The sequence below is a fragment of the Colossoma macropomum genome, unplaced genomic scaffold (assembly GCF_904425465.1).
Source record: "Colossoma macropomum unplaced genomic scaffold, Colossoma_macropomum, whole genome shotgun sequence".
Lineage (NCBI taxonomy): Eukaryota > Metazoa > Chordata > Actinopteri > Characiformes > Serrasalmidae > Colossoma > Colossoma macropomum.
Window position 1 is genome coordinate 35,831,181 of NW_023494795.1, and position 26,969 is coordinate 35,858,149.

Here is a 26,969-nt window from a genome sequence, read left to right on the forward strand (position 1 = left end):
GGCTGCTTCCTGTAATGTACTATTAAGCGACTTGTTTGCAGATATGGATGTTTCTTTTGGCTTTCATACTCAAAACTAATGTGATTGGCTGTCATTTTTCCAGTGCACCCTTACATATTTATGTGTAATTTTAACAAAAACACTACCAAGATAAGAGCAAAACTGGAAAACCACAGCTCCTTGATCCTTGTGTGTACTGATACCTGTAATATATATCTGTAATACCTCTAAATGTGCAAAATACATATGCTGATCCATGTAATATCCCAAATGTCTTGAGGGTCCTCCACAAAAATATCTAAAGAGGGATTTGAGAGAATATATGTATGCATCAGCAAAGACTTACAAACTTTCAAATGACCATGAAAATCTCTATGATCATTGAAAATGCAATATACTGTGGAACTAGTAGGCTTTAATTTATGACATGAGCACAGCAACATGGCAACTCCCTTAAAGAAACACACTGCACAGTGGTAAATGTAAAACAACAAAGCAACACCACAACAATAAATAAATTAACAAGACAATGTTTTTATAATTTATAAATTATAAATTATAAATTGCATTTTATATGAGCCAACATGTCTTGTTGTTGAGTTTACTAGCAGATGTCCTCTGTAGAGGTGCATACACCTTGTCTTTATAAAGAAATCTGATTATGGACTGACGTATAAACTCAGAGTTGATTTTTTTGTGCCAAAACTTGCCAAAAGTGCCAAAAACATGTTGAATGCTCATTTGCATGCATGTTTTTTGTGGAGTCTTGTGTGTTAGTCATTACAAATCTGAGCCTTTTCTCTTGTTTTTGTTTTCCTAGCCTCTTATTTATAGTTCTTTAAAAGTCTGAGCTTCCAATCCTTGTGTTCTAGAACGCAATCTACCCCTCAAGGGGAGCCTGACATGTATTCGGTAGTAGTTTTCCAGTGTTTGACCTCAGCCTGTCTATTCTCAGTTTTTGGATTATGGATCACTCTGTGATAACCCTGTCTGGTGGTGTTCTGAACCCTGCTGTCAATAATGATCACCATGGATTTGTCCAAACGATGCTTTCATCTGCCTCAAACTCCACTGCAGAAGAGATTGCAAAGTAAGAGACAAAACAGAGGCCTTGTATTTTATACAAATACAAACCTGATGAAAACAATAGACAAAGGAGAACAAGACACAGTTGAAACTGATATTTCAGAGGAATCAAGAATGTGGGAAGTTTTTTAACATACGCCTGATGTGAATGGTGACATGCAAAAATTTCTGTTTGAATTTTTGGAATCATTTACATCAAACAGAATATGTCATACCTTGCTATAATATACACATTCATTACATGCCCAAAAGTATGCGAACACACTCCTAATTATTGAGGTTGGATGTTTTATCCACACCCATTGCTAACAGGTATATACAATCAAGCGCATGGCCATGCAATCTCCATAGACAAACATTGGGCCTTATTCACCAGGTTTTCTTAAGCAGAAATTTCCTCTTAAAACCCACTTATGCATGTTTCACAAAGATTCTGACATTCACCATTGTTTTCTTATTTGGGACTGCAGGTCACATAGCAACGCAGACAGCATCATCTAGCTAGTAGCTAACGAAAAGGCAAAGAGAAAGACTAAAGACGAACATTTGGAGACAAATGGACTTATTCGATTTGTAAGCACTGCAGCTGGTTTCCTGGTACATTAAATCTGCAACACAAAACTGTCAAACACAAAAAAGTTGTGAAGATGAAGTCAGCTTCTCTTTTGAATATTGCTGTTCTACCTTAAATTTACATTCAGGCGCCTCAGGCACAATTTAAGGTGCAACGGGAAAATTCAAACAAGAAGCTCGCGAACGAGAAGTTGACTTCAGCCTTGTAAAATAGTCGAACGTTGAGAGACATTTTACAAGAAACTGTTCTACTTTTGAGGAAAAATTTCCTGGCAGAGACGTGAGGAAAGCGACTATAGCTGAAGCTTAAAGCAGAGCAAAACAAGTCTGCATTTTTGTTTATATTTTTAGCCTATACTAGGACATTAGCACATACTGAGACATACTGGACATCAAAATGTTGTGGCTCCCAAGGTGATTTGATTTTTGTTGAACGGACAAAATGGCTCTTCTTAACATTTGGGTTGTTGACTCCTGACATAACCCAGCTTTTAATGCAGATGGTGCTGGTCGGATTTCTTGCTCATCTATTCGTGTTTTTGTTATGTGCACGTCACAGAGTGTCTGGGTGCTGCACTTCCGATCTTCCAAGTTCCGCCTTTTGCATTCCATCACGTTACATCACATTATAAATTCAAATTTAGAAAATTGATTTTTGACATTTGTGAATCGTTTCAGAATTGTTCACATCTGCACTGCGATGCATCTAAGAATCAATTTCCCCCCCCACCCCTACTATGAGCAATGCCAAACACCAAATGGAAGTGATGTAAAGCAAGCTGACACTGGATTCTAGAGTGATGAATCACCCTTCACAGTCTAACAGTCTGACGGACGAACCCAAGTTGATGCCCAGAGAATGCTACATACTTGAATGCCTAGTGCCAACAGTAAAGTTTGGTGGAGGAGGGATAATGGGATAATCTGGGGCTGTTTTTCAGGGTTTGGCCTAGGCCCCTTCGTTCCAGTGAAGGGTAATGTTAATGCCACAGCATACAGAGACATTTTCAACAGTTACACTTTTTGACAGGTTTGGTGTGGAGGAAGTCCAGTGGCCTCCAGTGCCCCTTGACCTTTACACCTTCAGGATTGGAAGGTTGATTGCGAGCCAGGCCTTCTCATCTAATATAAGTGCTGGACCTCTCAAATGCTCTTTTGACTCAATTGGCAAAACAGCTCTCTCAGACATGTTTCAAACTCTTGTGGAAAGCCTTTCCAAAATAGTGGAGGCTGTTATAGCTGCAAACTGCAGCTGTTATAGCTGCAAACACCTGTGTGTTTGGAATGGGATTCAAACAAGCTCTTTCAGGTGATGGTGTGTGTCCACATACTTTTGGCCAGATAATGTACAAGTGACACATCTGTACAAGTGACGCCTCTGATGCTCACTCTGCTTTCTTGTTTAGGATGAACTTTATGCAAATTAGCTGAGTAGAGACCAACCATTCGTGTGGTAGGTAATTGCGTCATGCCCACAGTAAATCCTGAAGTCTGAGGATTTCAGGTCCCTATGCAAGAAAAGCATTTGTGCTGCCATACCTAAAAAAAGTCTACCTTTCAAAAGCTTTTTCAGCCACACCTGTACATATATGTGTGTTGGCAAGAAGATTTAGACACCTGGAGTGCTTTAAGTATTCAGGTACAGTTAAAATTGCTTTCTGGACCAGCTGTGTACAATTTACTGCTGTAGCAACACACCACCTGGGGGCTTTTTAACAATAAGCTGAGTAAATTCAGTTGGACTTAGTAGTAATGCGGCTGCTCCACCTTTGGCATTCAAATGCTGCTTTATTAGGCTTGAGCAAAGACATGTTTGACTATGGGCTTGTGTGTAGGAATATACAATATTGAAGATGAACATGCAATATTGAACAGGTGGTTAAGTATAAGCATACAGACATGCAAACACGCACACTCGCATACATCATGCATTTATATTACATGCACACTTCAGCTCAGTCAGCCATCAGAGATTATCGGTTTATTAAATCTCAGCGAAGCGCTTCACTTTAAGACAGCCTTCTCCTCTGGGTCATAACAGATGTGCACATATGTTCCCATAGGAGAAGGAAAAAGTCTCCTTAATATCTCTGTGGTTTCTCCTAGAAAACAATGAGAAGGAAAGACAAAGGAAAGATGAAGACCTCCTGCTGCTTAGATATTTCTCCTGAGCGAAAGAGCCAAGGACAAGTTTCTCAACAGAGACCTTCTCAGTTCTAATACTGTGAGTAACTATTATGATCTTTATCTGGGCCAGAAGTATCTCATGCCTCCTTTTTGCATTATGACTATTTCACCAAAGACCATCTCCTTTTAGTCTCCTGAGCTGTAGGAGAGAAACATATGAGCAATAACATTTTTCTCTGGGTTTGTATACCTTTCTTTGTGGGTATTTCCATTGTCATTATTGTATCTGAATGTAGCTGTGTCAGACCAAACCAAACAGTAAACTTAACTTCAGGAACCAAATACAAATTTTTTGGCTCTTTTAGTTTCAATAAAAGTGAAAAAAAAAACCCTAATGGCACCCGCTAAAAGGCCTGGGCCTGTCCAGATTGATTACAGGCCTTGGAAAATAATATTTTATGCATTTATGCATTTTTAAGATAATCAAATTTGATTTATATGAATGCTGTGATTGTATAAAGACCCATTAAAATCAGTACACTCTCCGCATCATTCCTGAATGTCAAGGTATAGTCCAGTCACCAACCTCAGGCTCCGCCTTATTTTTTCAGCCAATCTCCAATCACTACTTAGAAACTGTTGCTATCTGGCACTGCCTCAACCCTGCAATAGCAAGGCAGTGTTTGAATTTAAAGCTCCAGCTGCAGTCCAAAGATGTACCTGGGGGACATGTAAAAGTGAGATAGTGTCACTGACAGTAGAGAATGTCAGTTTCTACCCCTTTTCAAAGCCAAAAACAAATGTAAAAAACGCTGTCATCAGTGGTCTGTGAATGTGGTATTTTTTTTTACTACAAAGCTACAATGAGCTGTGTCCAAAGGTCAAAGCAAACACCTACCATCAAGTCATCAAAGATAAGACATAAATGGCTCATAAACACTTTTATGCTCGCCATTGCAGGATGCTTTAGTCTAAAATGATTGAGTTTAGGTATTAAGTCTGCTGTGTTTTTGTTGGATTTGAACACAGTTATGTTGTTTTCATTGGATAAAAGTTGTGCCTTTGGTGAGTGGACACATGCTTTATTTTTAAAGATATTGCAGTGTTGCTTGTGTTTATGTGACTCCAGCAATCTAGTTGATGTGTACACAGTCTTGTTGTTTTGAATCACCATAGGGTGGAAGCACTGGAATAGGCAGGGTGATAAATGCAGTGTTGTCAACTCTAGGCTATAGCTTGATGTTTAGACATTGTGGGACATTTGTGTTTGGAAATTCTACCAAGCTGGCCTAGCCACTTTCTCACAATAATTTATTTCTGCCTACACCACTGGAAGAAGGTAGAAGAAAATTGGACAGCACTTTTATAATTTATTTATTTATTAAACTCACAGGAAAAAGAACAGTTGCATTTTGGCACACAGCCTTCCTCAGCATGCTCATGATAAGGTAGTGACAAACCCACTAAGTAGTATTACTAATTATATGAATCCACCCATTTATAACATCATTAAAGTAAATCACAGTTAACAACAAGACCAATTTTTGACAGTGTGAAATAAATCAGACCTACAGCCTCATAAAAGCAAGCAGAAGCAGCACCACACTTCCCATTCAAATAGGTAGGGCAAATTTGCAGGTGGGCCAAACTTTAAATTTCAGTCCTTTTGACGGTGGATTTAGGCCACAAGAATGATTTATATGCCATAAACGAGGCATTTGCTAAGCACCGTTCAAACACCACAGTACAAAAAAGCTGTAGTAGAAGACACCTGCTTGCTAAACTATGAGCTCATGTTAGAAAAAACTTGTGTCATTTGCTTGAAACACAGGAGTAACAATATCCAACATAACTTTGGATATTTTTGATAATATAGATTTGGATAACTGTGTTTATCTAATGCTATATAATGTGTTCAAGTACAACCCCAGTTCCAAAAAGTTGGGATGCTGTGAAAAACATAAATAAAAACAAAATGCAACAATGTGCAAATCATTTAAACCCTAGATTTCTTTAAAACTGCTTCAAAGACAACACATCAAATGTTAAAACTTTTTTTAAGTTATGCCCATTTTGAATTTGATGCCAGCAACACGCAACAAAAGGCTAGTAAAGTTGTGTAAAGCTTAAAAAAAACACCTGGTGGTTAATTGGCAATAGGTCAGTAACATAATTGGGTATAAAATGAGCATCTCAGAGAGGCTGAGTGTTTCAGAAAGTAAGGATGAGGAGGGGTTCACCACTCTGTGAAAGAGTGCATGATCAAATAGTGCAACAAACCAAGAATAATATTCCTCAACATAAAACAGCAAAGAACGTTTGGTTTTCATCATCTATGGTACATGTACAATAATATTGAGAGATTCAGAGAATCTGGATAAATCTCTGTATGCAAAGGACAAGGCCAAACACCAGTATTTGCTGGCCATGATCTTTGGGTCCTCAGGTGGCACTGCATTAAAAACGGACATGATTCTGTAGTGGAAATCATTGCATGGGCTCAGAAACACTTCTGAAAACCACTGTCTGTGAAAACAGTTCGGTGCTGCATCCACAAATGCTAATTAAAACTTTTCAACACAAAGAAGAAAGCATATATAAACAGAATCCAGGAATGCTGCCACCTTCTCTGGGCCTGAACTCAGTTAAAATGGACTGAGGTGAAGTGCAAAAGTGTTCTGTGGTCCGACAAATCAACATGTAAAATTCTTTTTGGAAATCACGGACATGTGTCCTCTTATTTCAGCAAGACAGTGTCAAACAAAGTCATTCTGCATGTAGTACAACAGCATGGCCCTGTACTAAAAGAGTCCAGGTGCTAAACTGTCACCACTGAAAGCATTTGGCGCATTCTGAAATGAAAAATATGACAAAGGAGACCCCTGAACTGTTAAGCAGCTAAAATCCTATGTTAATCAAAAATGCGAAAATATATCACTTTAAAATCTACAGCAGTTGGTCTCCTCAGTTCCCAAACGCATGCAGAGTGTTTTTAAAAGGTGATGAAATACAGTGGTAAACATGCCCCCGTCCCAACTTTTTTGGACCGTGTTGTTAGCATCATTTTTAAAATGGACACATTTTTCAAAAAACAATAACATTTCTCAGTTTCAACATTTGATATATTGTCTTTTTTGCTATTTTCAATGAAATATAGGGTTTAATGATTTGCATATGATTGCATTTTGTTTTTATTTACGTTTTGCACAGCGTCCCAACTTTTTTGGAAATGGGGTTGTACGTTCATGCTTAAAAAAGCCAAATTCAAATATTTCCCATCCTTATGTCCACCTAACGAGTCCTCCCTACATTTATCCCCAAAATGCTGAGGTCATTATTGCTAAAGCAGTACTAGATGCACTCATACTTTTGTGTAGCAGTGTGTTTGGGATTTTGGGTGTAGGGGCCGTGTAAGTGACAATAATGTGGGAACATATTGTTCAATTGTTCTTATGCAATGATCTCATGATAATGTGATCAAAACTAATAAATCTGTTTCTAAATGGCTTAATTGAGTCAAATGATATACTTGGCTGTTTTTGGTATTCCTTTTGGTATTCCTTGTTTGTCAGCTAAACACACACCTACTCACTCATTCTCTCACACACACACAGGAACAACAATAATTCCAAACACATTACCACCTTGCTATGTCAGAGCAGATTACAGTAATTCTATTTGATAAAGGCCAGCCTGCATTGCATTATCACATCTCCAGGTTTCCTCTACAGCTGCTATGGCTCTCTGCTGTCCTTTCCCTTCACTCTGAACAACAGCAAGCTGCTCTCATTCAAACCCTTATCTTAACCACTGTAAGCGACGTTCCGAACTGCAGCCAGATCAGCCTAACGGGCGACATCCATTAACATTGCTTTTGCTTCCTATTATCCTCAATGGAATGAGGGGTTCAAATTTACAACCTCTGATAAACAGCCAGGAAGCTGATGGTAAAAAATAGCAGGGCAAATGTGAAAATGTAAATTCGTTGCCCAAAACAAATAGAGGCAATGCTCTAAATGAAATCAATAAAGGCTAAGCGATATGAATGTTATCTAAAGCGAATAAAGGGGATGTGAATTTGCAACGACGGTCGTGAGCATGAATAGAGAATGAGAAACAGGCTGCATTTCTATTTGATTCGTTGTCAGGATAATTAGGATAATGACTTCCTTTCGCCCACTGAGCCTCGCTGTGAGTCACTCTGATGTGTGTGTGTATGTGCGACAGAGAGAGAGAGAGAAAGAAAAAACTGAGAGAAAGAGAGAGAGAGAGAGAGAGAGAGAGAGAGAGATAGCTTGGGTTGTAACTATTCCTTGTTTGATTATAGCTTGTCTTTCCATCCACTGCTCTTTTCATCAGCACTATCAACATCACATCAAACAAATGAAAACAATCTCTACAGCCAATAAACGTAAGCCAGCATATCAATGCAATCAATGCCAATTCATTAAAGTACAACCGGGTAATTGGAACCATTTAGCAAATGACTGTCCCTACACATATACAGTAGTTCTGAGAGCTTATAGCATTCAATAAGAAATCTGAATTAAAGAGTGCTACTTCCAACAGAACTTGTCATGGAACACCTATCCTGGACCCACTTTACACCTACTGCCCTTTGTGTTAGACCTAACAGAATGTATTCACCTTAACTCCTCTTTGCAATTATTGTATACACTCATGTCTTGTTTGTCCGTTAGTCCCTGTTTGTGTAACTACTATAACTACTTCCTTGTGTTTTTCTAGTCTTTCTTATTCAGTCATATTTGCCTAAACCAGGGGTTGGCAACCCAAATGTTAAGAAGAGCCATTTTGTCTTTCCAACGAAAGTCAAACCAACTTGGGAGCCACAACATTTTATGTCCATTTTACTACCTTGGCTGGAAATATGTCTCAGTATGTGCTAACGTACTAGTATAGGCCAAAAAATACAATATAAACAAAAAACACAGACTTACTTTGCTCTACTTTAAGCTTTAGCTCAGCTGTAGCTGCTTTTCTCACATCTCCAGCAGGATACTTTTCTGCAAAAGTAGAATAATGTTTTCTAAAATGTCTCAATTCAAACTTTTTACAAGGCTGAAATCAGCTTCTTATTCGCTAGCTTCTTGTTTGAATTTTCCTGTTTTACTTTTTACCTAAAAATCTAATTCTGCTGTGGAGCTGCAAAAGGGCTGCATGTGGCTACGGAGGCACATGTTGCTGACCCCTGGCCTATACATATGAATATAAAGAGAAAAGTTGGTAGGTAGGCCTATTGTGAAAAGGCCATTGCCCCCTTAGTTACTCAATCAACCAATTAACTAAATTTAGTTGATAATAGAGATTAACGAAACTAGACACATGCACGCTTGATTACTGCCAGCCCTCTTGAATCTAAACATCACTTAAATAGAACCTTTCCAGCAATATGAAGTAGATTAAAAGGTCTCAGCAAGCAGCACACTCTGCCATGATCAAAAGAAACTCCAGAAGCTCCAGAAACACCAGAAAAGTTTTTGAACTACATTAGTCTTGATAAGGGATATCAAGCAATTTCTAAAGCTCTGGGACTCTCATTAACCACAATGACATTATTTCCAAATGGAGAAAGAGTGGTGAGTTTTTCCAGAAGTAGTCTGCCTACCAACAGAAGATCCATTTAGCAAAGAGAAAGGAGGACAATGTCCAGTCATCAGGCTGTGATCTGAGGGTCAAGCGCAACTAGGTTATGCAGCAAGATAACGATCCAAAGCACGAGAGCAAGTCCACCTCTAAATGGCTCAAAAGAAACAAAATGAAGGTTTTGGTGTGACCTAGTGAAAGTCCTTACTTGAACTCCATTGAGATGCTTGGACAGGACCTTAAACAGATAGTTTATGCCTGAAAACCTTCCACTGTGGCTAAAATACAGCAATTCTGCAAAGAAGAGTGGGCCAAAATTCCTCCACAGCGATGTGAAAGACTGAAGTGTTTTGTTGCAGAAGTTGCTGCTAAAGGTGGCATAACCAGTTATAAAGTTTACTCTTTCACATGGGTGACTTTTTTATTCTTTTATGTTTCCTCATGTTCTCTTTTTCTCATATTTCATTTTGTGTGAGGATCTAAAAACCATTGATTCTGACAAAAATAGAGGAATTCAGGAAGGCAAACACTCACTCACAACACTGTATGTAAGTAAGACAGATAGGTCGATATGCAAATCAGAATCACTTTATTTTGCTAAGTATGTTACACATACAAAGAATTTGTCTTGGTGAGTGCACATGTGAATGTAGCATACTAAACAGACCAAACACACTGTTAACAAATGTTTAGCTATGGGAGCAAAGTATAAGAAAAATGAATAATAAGGAGCCATGGAGGTGCTAAAGAGAAGTGTGAATATCTGTACATCTGAAGGTCTGATGAAATATACTGTAAAAATGATTATGTACAGAATATTACACAATGATATTAAATTTTGCAGAAATACTCTGGAAATTGCATTATGTTACAGAGAAGTTACTGCAACATGTGTACAGAAAGGAAGTTTGTTTGATTTAGTTTAAGTTTAAAGTGCAAGGTGTCCATTGTGGTTAATGAGCTACAACTCTGGGGAAAAAGCTGTTAGCACGTCTGGTTGTGCTGGTTTTAATGGCTCTGCATCTTCTATCAGAGGGAAGTGACTGAAGGAGATGATGTCCAGGATGACAGGGGTCAGCTGTAATTTTGCCAACATGCTTTGTCACTCTGCTGTTGTAGATGTCCTGAAGCACTGGCAGACAACATCCAATGATCCTCTCCACTGTGTTGATTATGTGCTGGAGTCTGGCTTGTTCTTGTGAGGTGGAGGAACCAAACCAGATGGTTATGGGTGATGTGGGATGGACTCTGTGATCATTGTGTAAAGCTGGATCATCAGGCTCTGTGGCAGGTTGAATTTCTTCAGCTGACTCAGGAAGAACATTCCCTGCTAAGCTCTCTTGGCTATGGAGAGCGTGTTCCTCTCCCACTTTAGGTTCCTGGATATGGTGGTGCCCAGGAATTTGAGGGGGGAGGTAGGGAGGGAGGGTTGTGCCTGAAGTTCACCTCCATCTTTACAGTCTTTTGTGTGTTGAGCAGCTGGTTGCTGGTGCACCAGGAGACCAGCTGCTTGACTTCCTTTCTGTAGGCAGACTCATCACTGTTGGCTATGAGGCCCACCACAGTCGTCTCCTCTGCAAACATCAAGATCTTCACATCTGGTTCCTTAGAGATTGGACATTGGTATGGACACTTAAGGGAAGGGGTGAGAGCACACAACCTTGTGGTACACCAGTACTGAGGGTCCAAGGGGTCTGATGTGTGTTTTTCTAGCCACACCTGCTGTCTCCTGTTTGTCAGGAAATCCGTGACCCACCAGCAGATGGGATCTGACACAGACAGTTGGGACAGTTTGACCTGCAGCATCTCTGACACTATGGTGTTGAAAGCTGAGCTGAAGTCCATAAACAGAACTCTAGCATAGGTTCCAGGACTGTCGAGATGCTGTAGCATTAAGTGCAGGGCCAAGCTGACCTTGTCGATAGATCTGTAAGCCATGTATGCAAACTGCAGGGGATCCAACAGTGGGTTTGTAATGGCCTTCAGGTGGGCTGAGACCAGGTGTGCAAAGACCTTCATGAGTACAGATGTCAGGGCTACTGGCTACTTTACATGTCAGACACAGTAAAAAATTCAGCCTGTTTAATTCTAAGGGATCATGTTAAAATGAACGATGACTTTTTTGGTACCTAAACCCACATAAACATCGCAAATAAACCATCAAGGACAAAAATAAAATAAAATAAAAATAAAGGATGCAGACCCTTTAAATAATCTTATAATATTCTTTCAACTGTCTCAAAAAGAGAAATATAAGATATCAAGAAAATTTAAGATAATTACACATGCCAAGATTGTGCCACTTGGGAGCCCAGTCATTTAAAAATGCATCTGAGGGCCCAGTTCTGTGTTTTGCCTAGAGCCCCAGAATCACTAAATCCACCCCTGCCTTCATCAATGTCCCCGCTGCTGTTTGCTCCACTGTGGCTGGATTAGTCTGGAGCTGAAGGTGCTCTGATGTTTGACTAGAATGTCATAGAGGGGATGTGAGATATTGTCCATAATGCACAGCAGACACGCCTGTGAAGATGTCTACAGTGGTGGTGCCTGTTTGCTGTCTGTTTTGGAATTGTCGATGAAAATCTTTAACCACCTTTGTAGGTGTACACAAAGAATTTGAGTTACTATGAAGAAGTGGTTCTCAATATAGTTCTCCTGCCCTGCATGCTTTGATGATTTTCTTGCTAACAAACCTGATCCAGCTAATCAGCTACTTAACAGGCCCTTCTTGAGTAGAAGTGGCTGTGTTAGGAAATGAAAAACTACAATGTGCAGGACAGGGGCACGCCAGGATTTCGGTTGAGAAACCTCTGCAGCTACAGACCATAAAAAAGACATTGTAGAACAGATTTACTATACTATACAGGCACTAAATCTAGTAAAAGCATATTGCACAGTGTGTTAAATGGAGTCTTTCCTATCTTTTTTAGGTAATTTCATGCAAAATGTCCATCTTCTGTCTTATAATATGCAAGACAACTCTTTTGAAATCAGAACAGCTATCTTCAAAACAATTCTTGAAAGAGAAACATGTGGGCTTTGAGCTTTTTTAGCCTAATTATCCAAAAACATAAATGTGTTAAATTGATTTCTTTATAAAAAGAGTAGAATATTAAATGCCTAAACAACAGAAAAGGGGCAATCAGCTTTCAGTTAATAGAAACAGTCAAAGCAGTGGAGAATGGAGATGGTAATGGAGGTTATTATCAGTAACACTTTACTGTAGGGTCCTGTTCATAAGGCTACAGAAGCTTGTCATGACAACTGACATAACCCTGCATAAATATTTATAAATGATAATTCCAATAGAGATCATCTGTAATAAAGGCTACTTTAGTTAACTTTGATCAAAACTGCCAAATGTAACCTTTACAGTAAATGACACCCAATGGAATAAGCATTTATAAACATTTATGTAGGTGTCATGTACCCTACAGTAAAGTGTAACCAGACTATCAAAATAACTTTCAGCAATGTCCTATTAAACTAATCCATTAGCAGTGTCAGTGTATGTTTGTGTTAATATTATTTTTGTTTTTGTCTTCAATGTATTTTTTCTGTGTTTGAAGCCCCAGTGAAACATATTAATATTGTTAGTTTATTTGTTTTATTAAAGCATATATCGTGCACAAGCCATATAGGACTGTGACACATGCTGGTATGTTTGATGTTTCTTAAAATTTAATGGGAATAAATAAGCTATAAGCTAAAAAATACTTGTATAATGACATTGTCTCAATTATAAAAGAGTAAATTTCCACCATTGGCTGCTAACTTCTCCCTGCTCACTGCCACATTGTTGCAGCCTGATCTCAAATGATCCACAGCCCTTTACAGGTCTGCCTGGTGGTTTGGTACCTCTGTTCTAAGGCATGAAACCTCACAAGTTCATAAACAAACCTCGTCAAATCTTGCAGAAGTGCCCACACATAATGCTGTCCTATTGTAAAAAGAAAGATGTAACTGTTGTTACATCTGTTGTAAACTTGTTTTGCTTCCTACAGCAGTGCCACAGAAGTCTTTATAGTGAGATATTCCAGTTTAAAGACTAGGAAAAACTTCTGATGATGTATCATGAAGGTGAGAGGAATATTTGAGACAAATACAGCTGCTTTGGAGCAGATTTGGGGTGAGAATTAACTGTTTTGATTTTTTTTTTAGCTGGTGATTGCTGAAGGAAGCCAGAAGGCTAATGTTAGGAAGCTGAATAGCTTATTGTATTGTATTGATGTCACAACTGTCTTTAACTCATCGTTACAGTGGAGAAAATGGAGCTAAAGTTAGCTGTCTAGATACCTTACCTCAGTTTGGCTTCTTTTCTCTGGCTGAAAGGGTAAAACAATATCTCTGACATCTATTTTGTGTTGAATGAAGATAAAATTGCAGTTTTTTTATGATTTTGTTGCTGACTAAGGTGTGCTTGTATTTATCAGCCTATAGAGTATACAATGGCTAGCAGACAGAATTGGTTGACATCACAGGGTTTCCAGTGGTTGATGTTTTGTGTAATGCACGTAGATTAATGTATGGATCAACAAAAACATGAAAATGATATCAAATTGTAAATTAAATCAAACCGATGAGGCTAAGAGACTACATATAACATATTTAACTTGACAACACAGCAAGAGTCAGAGATCACACTGTTAGAAATAAAGGTACGGCACAGGTGCATTTTTCGTTCATAAAGGTACGAACAATGTAAATGTGCCCTCAAAGGTACAACAGTGAATGTGTTTACATGCACTCCATATTCAGATCATAATCAGATTTCTGCAGTTATCTGACTGTTCAAATGGTCATGTAAACGGCCTACTCACCATTTCTTAGATCAGAGTAAGCCTAGAAATCCAATTAAGAAATCTGATGAAGAGCTGGATTTTAGCTCAGTAATCAGATTTCTCACTGCATGTATACTCTTACTCTGATTTCTTTCTGATTTCTCAGTCTGAGCATATGCGAAACAGACTGCTGTACCACAAATTAGCAAGCAGCAAAACACTTTTGGAGTGACACTGAAACCTCTACATTGTTAATGGGATGAAGGATTTAAATATTCTTCACCTTGTAGATGATGTATGTTCATATTTTCAGGGAAAGTAGCACAATGTTTTTTTTTAAAAAAAAAAAAAAGCCGCAGCAGGAGTTTATTGGCCAGTTGCAAAGCAGAAATCTAATAACTTGAATCATGTAGACACAGAGTTTTCCCATTATCTGATTTCTCAAGTGCATGTAAACATGTTGATCGAATTACTGACAAAATCTGATTTTCTGCATTTATAAGATTATTAATTGCATGTAAACACACTCAGTGATTTTAAGGTCCAGTTGTGTACCTTGAATAAGTTTTTCCCAGGTGAAAAGTATATGTTTGTACCTTTTCATAACCTAATGTTTTGAAACAGAGCAATAAAATAAAAAGCCTGGAGACGAGACGGGGTTTGTGGAGTTAAACCAACCTAGAAAATATAATTTCAATGGATTATGGTACAATGGTTCCCTGACTAAAGGTACTGAGATGTACCCTGGAGGGTACCACCCTGGTGGTACTGCCCCCATTTTTTTGAGAGTGCAGTAAATTCCTTTCTTCCTTCTAGCCTCTGTTACTCTGTATCAGTATTTCATGCACTTATTCTAATGGTTTAGAAAGAAACCTGAGAGTGTTACCTTTCAAATGAGACCAAGATCATGACTGTAGCTCAAAGTATGCTGGAGCGGTGCTTTTCAGGCAAAAATTTAACAGGTTAAAACCAACATACGGCTGGCTTATCATGAAATAGGGCAAACATGTTAAATGAGAAAAAAAAGTTCTAATTACTATCTAACAGATTCAATTTAGATACAGCCAACGCGCCCTAAAGAGGTGGCGATAGTGCTCGCCTTAAAGGCGGTCATGTTTGACACACAGCTGAATAACAGAGTACAGATTTTGATGGACTTATCTTACACCCTATTTCCCGACTCAAATGCCTTTTAATCAGCCTGGAGCGAATTCTTCTCAACACCCCCCGCCCCTTTCAAACAGAAAACTGCGACTAATGATCAGCCATCTTCCATTTTCTCTTTTTGAACACCTGCTTTGGTCATCAAAGAGAAGAATACTAGGCTTAGAGAGGAGCATTATAAAACGGTGTTGACTCCAGTGCTACTACACAGTGAACCTTTCCAGTATAAAAGGAAATTGTAGCTTGAAGAACTAATTCATCAAAGACTGGAGGCCCAGCAGGCAACCCACAGAGAGTTTTGTACCGTGGGCAGAAGTCACTATCCCTTCCTTGTTCTCATTTCTGCAACGACATTCCAAAAAGTACGGCTCAGAAATAGAGGCATCTCAGTGCTGAGGGTACAACATTAATCACATATCACCCTCTTATTGCACGAGATAAAAGCAGATAAAAATGTCTGACGAAGGCTTTAGCACTGTGAAAGAGATGTTAGCATGATAACAGTCACAGTGACTAGGGAAGTGGTGTTATTACATTTTTTGGAGGGACTAGCACAGTGGAGATAAAAGGCAAAAGTGAAGGAGCTGGTGGATCAAAGGTACACTGCAGAGCGTCATTACAGCGGAACATGACGAAGAGAGTTTTCATGGCTTCTTTCTTTCTCTGTAAATAATGGAAAGCAGCTGTGTTTCTGTGAGCCCACCTAAGGCTGCATGCCCACATAAGAAATGAAGGTTCTAAGCACACACAAACACACATATGATCACAAATCTAATGGAACAAAGTAGATTCTAGGCACTGTGGACTGTTTTAGACCTCAGACTGTCTCTCTGAGGACACTGTTGCTGATAATACTTGCAAAACAGTCTTTATTACCGCCTTGTTACAATTTTTTCTTGCATAATTACAGTGTGATTATGCTGAAACAAAGGATCACAAACACATACATTGCTGATAATAGATGAAAAACGGTCATTCTGGTCCCAAATCAAATTGTGTCTGTCATGTATGTGTACTGACATGTAAATAATATGCAATAATACTGTACCTACTGGTAAATTATACACTGTTACATGTGGATTACAGAAATATAGCTTATCTAATTGCATAGTTGTATCTTTAAGTGTGTCATAATGCAGGTTATTAGTACATCTGCTTTTACAACTAGAAAAGTCTTGTTGAAAAACCACAGTTTACCCTATTACACATGTGCAGGTGTACAAAATAATATATGCAGTTACAACTACATAGACTGTTATTACTGTGTAATTACATGAATAAAAGCTAAAGCTGAAAAGCAACTCTACTGTATTCTTTCTGTAAGTGTAAATACATCACCAATAGTTACATTGTTATTGCATGCATTGTTATTGTGTCACTACACAGTTATTAGAGACACACTATAAAGTGGGACTGTTATTATTCTAGAGCTGCAACTAACAGCTATTTTATATTCAATTACTTGATCCCTTACGACTTCAATCAATCAATTGCCCCTTTTCAAATTTCCACATTATTGCTGCAGGAAGTAGTCGTTGCAGGGTAACGCTGCTTCTGCTAAAGCAATAACAATAGCAACAATGATGAGCAGACCATCAACTTACTCAAGTGTTGGAGCTTGAAGCAAAAACAGCCTCATCTCATTTTCAAAGGTTTGTCAACTGACGATGAGCAGAGGAAAATGGGTTTGTGCAATTAATAAAGGAATAAACTTTGTCATATGGAATAAAAGAACCTCTGTGTCTGCATTTCACCACTGCTGACTAATGTTACACTGAATGCAGTTTATGTTTTAAAGTTGCTGCTTCAGCCACTTTTTAGAGGAACAGTTCATTTTCTCCCTCAAAAGTGATCATCAACTGAGACAGCGAGTGCTCGGCAGAGAGTGGATGTTCGTTCACTGGTGCTGGTGGTTCCACCTTAAATGGTGCCTGAGCTGCCATAGTGTAACTGCTGCATCATTTAATTTATTTGGTTTGGACTCCCGCACTGCTGTGTGTTTGGTGTTCCCCAACAATTCTGGACAAGTCCTTGAATTTCAATCTTGGCAACCATGACAAAGATGAAGTTACACACCTTTCTGTGGTAAGCTGAAGTCTGGAGCCTTATTTTAGCCACACCCCTACATTTTAGAGCCAGTTGTCCTTCTTGACCACATGGTGAGCACATAGATTCCATTGTTTTAAAATAAATATGTTCCAATATCTGAAAATCTGTGTGTGATGTTAAGAATTGTCACTACCAAAACATAGTTTCCGCAATTAACTTTATCTGTTTTAATAAAAAATATTGTGATGTTATGTGTTTAAAACTGTGCAAAGCTGTGTTGACTAGTCATGTACTGGCTAGTGTTTTTGAGTTATGCTCAAAATTAGCTAAAAATATCTCTGCTGAAACATAGGGCTATGATTCAGTCAAAGTCAAAGTCAGTGAAGTCAAAGTCAGCTTTATTTTCATTGCTTTTCATCACAAATGTGTTGAGAGAGGAACGAAATGCGGTTTCTCCAGAACACAGTGCTACATATTACATAGAACAGCTGCCGACAACAGTACAGACACACAATGAGTGCAGTAAATACAGACAAACTATACAAACACAAAACAAATAAATTCTTCTCTGCAATGTACAATGACTACAAGGACACAACCATTAAGCACAGGACAATACAGAACATAGACCATCTGTTGGTCCACAGTAGCAATGATAGTTGTGCATGTATTTATTATCAGTAAACTGATAATTAACAATAATATTTAGTATTTAAAGATTAACTGTGGACAATGTACAGATTAAAGTGACTGTGCATGTAAAATGACTGAAGAGAACTTGGCCCAAATGCTCTGAAGCCTTCTTCCAGATTGGAGTGGTGTGATGGGCATGTTGTGGATGCTTTATACCACAGTGCATCACTATAATTTATTTTAATAGAATAAACAGAAGTAAGGTATAGACTAAGGTATATAAAGATAATGAAGGTATAGGGTCATTCAAAGTAAAAGCATTTAGTATAAAATCTGAGTCAGTTAAAACTCCGAAATATATTTTCATCTCTGACTTTTGAACTAATTTGGTAGAACGATCCATATACAATGTGAACTTAGCTGGCCGGGGATTATTAGAAGCAGAAACTGCAATAACAACAGTGGAAAATATTGCCCAGCAACCCTTGTTTAATGCTTGCGACCAATTTACGCTGGTCTTTTGGCCTTTTATGATCGTTTAGATGTAAAAACATACCTGGCAACACCTACTAAATATTCATGAGCAAGCTATTGTGCGCTAAAAAATGCCATGAGAGAACCTAAGGTGGGTGTTTTTTCACCTAACCTCTCAACACACGTGTAGTTGACATCAGCGTGTACTGGCTGTGATTTATTCAGAACAGTGTGTTAGCCATCAAGGTTTAGAGACTGTTGTCGGTTTCTAGGTAGGTGGATTTGCTGAACTGCTTTCAGATACTTCTTTTTAATGGAGAACACATCCTTTTACAAGCTCCTGGTCAGGTACCTTCATTTCTGTCCTTCTATCGTTCTGATTAATCACTCACTTTTCACTTTTCTGGTTACACATAAGTGGGTTTATGGCACTGACATCAGTCGCTTGAAGAAGCAGCCAAAAATCCCTTCCAAAGGACTGATCTGAATGAGAATCAACTCACAGAAGGGCTGCGAGGCTTTTATTTTGTTTGCTTTTTGTTGACTCTTTTGGTTTGGCTCATTAATTACCTGTGTTCTTTATCCCAGTGTATGGAGGCAGCCTAGTAGCTCTAGTTATGGACAGCACCTGCAACAGATGAATGAGGAGTTGGAGAGGAGCACGAGTCATGATGAAATGATGAAATAAAAAAGAGCTGGTCTGAAGTTCTCAGCCTCTTCCTCTTAGCGTGTGATAAAAGACCACATTAGAGGGAGACTAACAAAGGGCTTTGTGCGTCATTTCGGTTTTAGGCCAAACGTTGGCACTTTTGGTTTGTCAGTGTTAAGCGCCTCACTTATTAAGCAAAAAAGGATTTGTTTAACTGCTTGTTTGGCAACAGCGTTAATGACTTGGCTTCCTTTGTTTGGAATGCTGTAAAGCATTTTTATAATCTGATAATAAAGTTAGCACTGGCATCAGTGCGAGGTACCAGTTTTGGGAACAGAAAGTCTCCTATATAATCCATAAAAGACCTATATATACATACACCTGCTTACATATGGACTTCATTACACATGCATTAGTATTGAATAACATATTTATAAAGCAATAGTTCCTTATGAAAATAGTAAAGTTACTCAACAGTTTCTATCTTAAATAACTTATATAAAGTTAACTCCTTAAAATCCCAGGCTTATTACATATTAATAATTATTATATAGTAATTACTACAATACAAACAGGCTGAGCTATTCTTAGGCTATAGAAGTGCGTATCAAAACTTTGGGCCTGATGGTGGGCCCTGGCCATTTAAGGGCTTAACTCAAACAGCTCAATTATATTAATAGCTTAATTTAAGATGGCAGTATCTTACTTTCTGTGGAGCTGAGTTAACCTCTTATTGTGCTTTGCTGCAAATATTCATCAGAGTAAAATGCATTGATATCAATTGTGAAACAACATTTCTAAGGGGTTGTTTCACACAGTGATGACTAAAAGGCTGCATATCCAAAGGCTACATATTGTCTTATCCACTTCTTTATGCAGTAATAAAAACGTGCAAGATAAGTATTGCCTATTTCTTAGGACTCAAATGGCTTCAAGCATCTTCACTATTCAGTTCTGTATTCACCACCTGATAGCACTTCTGGGTATGGGGTTAATCTTGTAAACCTGAACAAAACATCATCATGGTGAGAATCACAAGAACATGTAAAATGCATCCAAACTTCACATTTTAGCATGAGAATATGCTATAAAGAGAACTAATGAAAAATTTGTAAAATTAAGAGTAAATTCACAGAAACAAACAAAACTGCTAAACTAGCTAGCTAAATAACTAAGGCATTGTACAAGAAATATGTGTTACTAGAGTTCTATAGGTAGTGAGTTTAATAGATGAGTAAATAACAACTAAACAAAAAAAATCTACATTATCTGATGAAGATATGATGACAATAGTAGATAATTTACTCACATCCTCTGAAGACCTGTCCTTCACCAGGTTGCGTCTGAGCTCTCTTTGAATACTCATTCAATCGTCGGATTCATCCATTTGGGGAAGGGGTCCAAAGCACAATCCAACATTTCCACCAGAGAGGTCTCCAAATCTCCAAAACTTACATAGTGCAGCTTCAATAAAGGTTGTTCATCAAATTAATACAATATTTATAATAATTAAAACTACTTTTTTATCTTTAAATACATTTAAAAGCAGGTAATTCTCAAGCAGAAACAGAGACAGGGAGCCTCACTTTAGTCCTTAAACTAATATTTTACCAAGGGTATTTCTGTTTTTTTAAGTACAGGATTTCTTTACAGGAACATGTAAATTCATGCATATGGAAATGATCACTTAAGTTTGAGAGCATCAGAATCTTCCTTAGAACTGATATGTTGTGGTCTTAACTTAGTTCCATTACTTAGGAAAGACGCATCATTATAGTGTAATAAACTGAACAAATCACTGTCACTTTAGCCTTTTATGCCAATTCAATCGGACAATGTCATCTTGCAATTACTGGTGTAAGCTCATTATAATTGTCTCATAAATATGTATTCAATGCATGTCCCAATGTAGGTAGCCTTATGTTTTTTGCATTATTTTGAATTTGACATGTATAAAAAAACAATTGGATGGCAAAGTTTTTAACTTATGAAAAAAAGAAAAATATTTATATTTATATATATATATATATATCTTTAACCCAATAAAGAGTGGACAGTGGCCCAGGTCTCACCCAATCACTTCCAGTTGCCAAAGAGTAAACATAAACTAGCTGCCCTAGAGCTAGCCAGTTAGGCTAGCTTGTTGCCCTGGAGCTAGCCAACAGATTCTAGCTAGCAAGCTATTCATCATATTAAACAAGAATGCAAAATGAGAATGTGCCAGAAACAAACTGATAACTTTCCTAATGCTCATAAGAAGTTAACATACAAAACCCGACTAATCAAAAACTACCTGTTAACTAAAAGAGATTCATATTAAAGTAGGAATATGCAGACAAGGCTTTGATTAGAAAGTTTCCCACTTCAGTGAGTCTGAATGGTTATAGTCCATTTCCCTCTTCAACTAAACCACTGAAAAAGCAGTTTGCTGGGTCTTTAATGTCGGAGTAATGTGACAGGCGCATCCACGGCTAATGAGAATGAAAATCGTTCTTGAATGGACGCTGATTACATCGACAGAGAGTTTGTGAACTTGTAGACAGAAAATGTTCATTTGAGACCATTAGTCTTACCCTAAGACTGCTACTCTCAAGGCCCAGATATAGGACCTTGCTTTAGATAGCGGCAGCCACTGCTACATTAAGCAATTACATGCTACAGTAAATACATTTATGAAGCACCAAACTGATTTCTCTCAAAACCTGGCAAGCTGTCATATTCCAGTAGAATTGGCACAGTGCATTAAATCCGGATCCAAGAGTAAGATACTTTCAAATGATTTTCAATCTTCAGATTCGCTGACTGATCTCCTGTGACTCCAGCCAGACAACTCATCCCGAATTTAGTTCCACCGCTCTATTGATCACTGCACACACTCAGTCTGATTTATAGATTTATACATCTTAATGTCTGTTGGTCAATTTGGTCCAGTTCAGTGATTTTGGTGTTGGTTTTTTAACCGCTTAAAAGGCCAGGGCCTGTTTTTAATTACACATTTCTATAGCCTAAGAACCAGTTTGCATTGAAGTCCCTGTAGTTACTAAATAATAGGGCTTAGTATATCGCTGCTGTCAGAAGAAAACCTTGTTTCTCCATTTTTGTCATTTTTCAGTTTTTGATAGAATTTGAAAATACCTTTTGCCTATTAAAGTGTGTGCATGAATGGACCAAAGGTAATGGCCCAAAATTACTCCGAAAAAAGTCTGGTTCTATTGACTTACATTAAAAGTAAAGTAGGTTTTTTCCTTCTCCTGTAAAGTTATTATTTTGGAGATGTGAGGTTTTCTTCCGACTATAGCGATATGTAATAAGCCTGGGATTTTATGGAGTTAAACAAAATGGGCAGGTAATAGTATCTGAAAATACAATCCTGTGCAAACTTTAAAGACCACACTTCATTTGTTTAACATCCAGTCAAAACAGTCATTGAGTTCATTTTCAGCAGCAGGGAAAAAAGAATCAAGAAAACATAAATTTAATGTCTTAAAATCCCAGACTAATTAGATACTAAGGCTTATTATTCAGCAACTACTGGGACTTCATTGCCAACTGGTTGAGCTATTCTTAGGTTACAGAAGTGTGTAATAAAACTTTGGGCTCTGGACATTTAAGGGCGTTCACAGAAAATCACACAGAAGTGTCAATAACTAAATACAATATTTTAGCATTTAACATGTTTAAGCATTTAACACCTTATAAAAGCTGCCACTCTTCTCTTCTTCAACATCAGTGTCACACTTTCTAGCTGGAAAGCCCTCATGAAGGCCAGAAAACTTCAGAGTGACAGCAAAGTTAAAGTGGTAACACTTTCTATGAATGTCACCTTTGTAAGCATCTATAAACACATTTATAACATGTTATAATGTATTCATAAGGCATTATAAACATGGTTATAAATATTTATAAAAAATAATTTCACTGAATTACACTTTATAGCCATGTTTATCATACATTATGAATTGTTAATATAATGCATTATAAATAGTGTTAATAACATGTTATAATGTCAGTGCCAAAGAAGTCAGTCCCAGCTTGGAGAGCGTAAAGACAAATACCAAGCTAACGGTGGTGTACATTGACTTTCCCACATTGGGTAAAACACTGATGGCAGCACTAGTTTAAACTCTGACATTTGAAGCCTGTAATGTGCTTAACATTTTTATGAAAAGATACAAATATGTACTTTTCACCTGGAAAAACTTTTAAGGTACACAGTTGGACCTTAAAACCACTGTTGTACATTTGGGGGAACATTTACATTGTATGTACCTTGATGAATGAAAAATGTACCTGCACAGAACCTTTATTTCTAACAGTGTTGCCCTCCTGATATGCTCAAATGTACTAACATCTTTTATCTTTGGGGTCAATTTGACCCCAGCACTTAAAACCTTCAGGAAATATCAAAGTTCTGGTGGGAATGATGCGTGAGAAGGATGTTTTTTTATTATAAATTGCATATTATGGTGGCCTCAATACCATCCAAAACAAGCAAAACAAACATGTAAAATGTTGACATTTCTAATGTTTTATACTGCTAAAACAGCCTGGGGTCAAACTGACCCCAAAGAACACCAATGTGTACAAAATGAGTACAAGACATGGAAAATACAACATCATGTTAATTTTGTTTACCCAGTTGTCCCCATTAAATTAGAAAAGTCATCAAATATGAAGCAAAAATGATGTCAGTCATTTATTTAGAGACAATAAACATTGAAAGGGGTCAAATTGACCTCAAAGATAATAGGCTATAGACCTCATCTACATTTTGGAAACACATCAGCAGCCTATCAGTGTAGAAGAACTCAGGCTTCTCTCAATGTCTCCATTAAATGCTCATGTTAGTTTCCTCTTTTCTTCATAGGAGGAAAGACAGTACTGAGATTTGCTTTCTTTCTCCTAAGAAAGGTTCATCTTAAGAAAGACATTTTTTCCTTTAGGCAGAATTACTATGAAATCCAAACTGACACATAAGAGAAGGAACTCAAGTGAACTGGAGCATTATGGGTAGCCAGGCTAATGTGACTCATATGAGATATAATAGATTGTTAACATCAGCTTGAACTAGAACAGTTCTTTGAAATACACATAAGAAAACTCAATTACAGCTTCATAAACAAATCACACTGATTTGTCTTGAAATGATTGCGCAAATGATGTAGATTGTTCTCTCTGACCCTTTCATTTAATAAGCCAAAGCTTTGTGGTTCCACACTCAACATGTTTCATTGTCAATACTTTCAGGTCTTAATTGGACATTTTTTTTTAACATTTAATTACACTAATTTAATTCTCAGCTTGTGCGTCATTGCAATTGTTATTGTGCAATAACAATTGTAGTGCATGGAAAACAACAGCGTCAGAACAGTTATAGCTTGGAGGGTATTTAGCAAATCAATGCAAGGCAATTAAAGCTTACACTTGCAATGCGAACCTGACAATTTACAACACATCCACCTGCACACATGATTGGAAACCAGAGGAAAAAGAAATAACTGCTTTGTCTGTCGTGACAATAATGATTTACAATCATTATACCTTCAGAGCAGGTATGGTAGTCTAGAGCATATACAGTGTGGCCAAAAGTATGAGGACACGCTCCTAATTGTTTAGTTCAGGTGTTTCAGCAAACCAATTGCTAACTAATTTATAAAATCAAGCACATAGCCACGAAATCTCCATATACAAACATTGGCATACTAAAGAACTCAGTGACTTTAAAGGCACTGTCATTGGATGCCAACTTTGCCCCAGGCAACTGTATGTGCTATTATATGTGAAGTTGAAGTGTGTAGAGCATAAAAATCACCTATCCTCTGCTGCATAATTCACTACAGAGCTCCAAACTACCTCTGGAAGCAACATTAGCACAAAATGTTTGGTAGAGGAGGAATAATGGTCTAGGGCGATGTCCATAAACACATGGTTTGATAAATTTGGTGTGAATGGACTCCAGTGGCCTTCACACAGCCCTGACCTCAACCCCACTGAACCCCTTTGGGATAAATTGGTACACTGACTGCAAAAGCCAGGCCGTCTTATCCATCATCCTTGCCTAACCTCATAAATGCTCTTTTGACTGAATGGGCAGAAATTCCCACAGACAGCCTTCCCAGAAGAGTGGAGGCTGTTATAGCTGTATAGGGGTAGTTGGAAACTCCATAATAAACCCCATGATTGTGGAATGAAATGTCCAACAAACTCATATAGGTGTGATAGTTAGGTGTTTTAACGATTTAGCGTTTCAGTGCACCTTATTGACAACTGCAGGCGACCTTGTATGAACAGAGCTTAAAAAATATAAAAAGCTGAGAGCAGAGATAGTATGTGGCAAACAGGGAAGCGTGACGAAAGTTTGCGAAAAAAAGGAAAAGAAAGGTTGTTTTCCTCCACCGCTTCAAACGGCTTCAGTCAGAGCACTTAAAGCCACTTTCTTTAAACTCTTAAAAGCAGTGTTTAAGATACTTGCAACATCATCCTCTGCTTGAGGCATGCGTGTTTGGTGCTAGAGAGAGAAAGAAAGAGAGAGAGAGAGAGACAGAGAGAGAGAGAGAGAGAGAGAGAGAAGCTTTCCACTCAAAGGAGGACAAAATCCTACAACACTTTTGCTCCAAAACACAACTCCGCCGTTCTAAAACCCATTTCATTATTAATCCATCAGCACTGCATTCCCTCACTCTTGTCTTTTGTACACATACCTAAATGCACACAAAACTCATTTTGCCCTTATCTGACATAATTACAATATTATAATACCGTTCGGCTATCAGTCGAACATGCCGTACACACAGGAAGACCAAAGTTTTCCCCTGGCGGATGTACGTATGCTAATATGGCGGGGGGAAAGCGCTGACTGTGGAATTGTGGGAAGCTTCCAGCCGTCACGTGTGCTCCTGCGATTTCTCTCTCCAGCGTGCGAGCGTCTCGTTCGCCGTTAGCGCACGCTTCGCTCAAATTAAACTGTTAATTTTCCGGCTCTACGAGGGGGAAGGGGGAGGGGGAGCTGATTTCCTCCGCCAGGCCTGAACTCGCAGGATAGGGGATAAATTAACATGGCGACATGAGGAATATGTTATGAGTCTGCATTAATGGGGAATATGGGGTTATGGCGCTGTGAAATTGGGCTCGCTTCCGCTTTCATAAAAATGAGCCTGCTGCTGGAAAACTCCTGCTGGCAAAGAAAGAAAGTGGCTGATGGTAGTTCACAAATGGTTGGTTGAAGCAGCTGAATGTAAGTTCAGTCATAGCCTAGTTTAAATGGAAACTACCTAGGTTGAATATAATTGAATTTATGAGCTACTGAAAATTTAAATAGTTGCACAAAGTTGCACAGCATTGCCTTAAGTTATACAGTAAGGGAAACAAGCATTCAAACACTTTTGTTTTTTAGTAAGAATTAGGCTTAGGCGATAGGGCGATGTTTTCGGATATTGTTAATGATGGACAAGCAACCCAGTGGCAATGTGGAAAAGGCAATAATCACTGTTTTGGTAAAAGGACTGAGAGAGAGTGAGAAAGGACTAATTTACAATTAAACAACTTGAAAAATACAGTGGGAAACTGGGGTTCATGTTTAAGAGGCATGCAGGCTCATGCACCAGTAGTCAGTTTTACATGGAAAGAGAGAGAAAGACAGACAGAGACAGAGAGAGCAAGAGAGAGTGAGGTTTGTTAAACAAATGCCTCTGTTATATCCCTCCTCTACGCACTGTAACGCTAGCTTTAATGCATTCCCCTAAATTTACTTTTAGGCATGGAATCAATAATTAATTCCAACATTCCTTAAAGAGACTCGCTGCAGTAAAAAAACACAAAATGACTGAAAG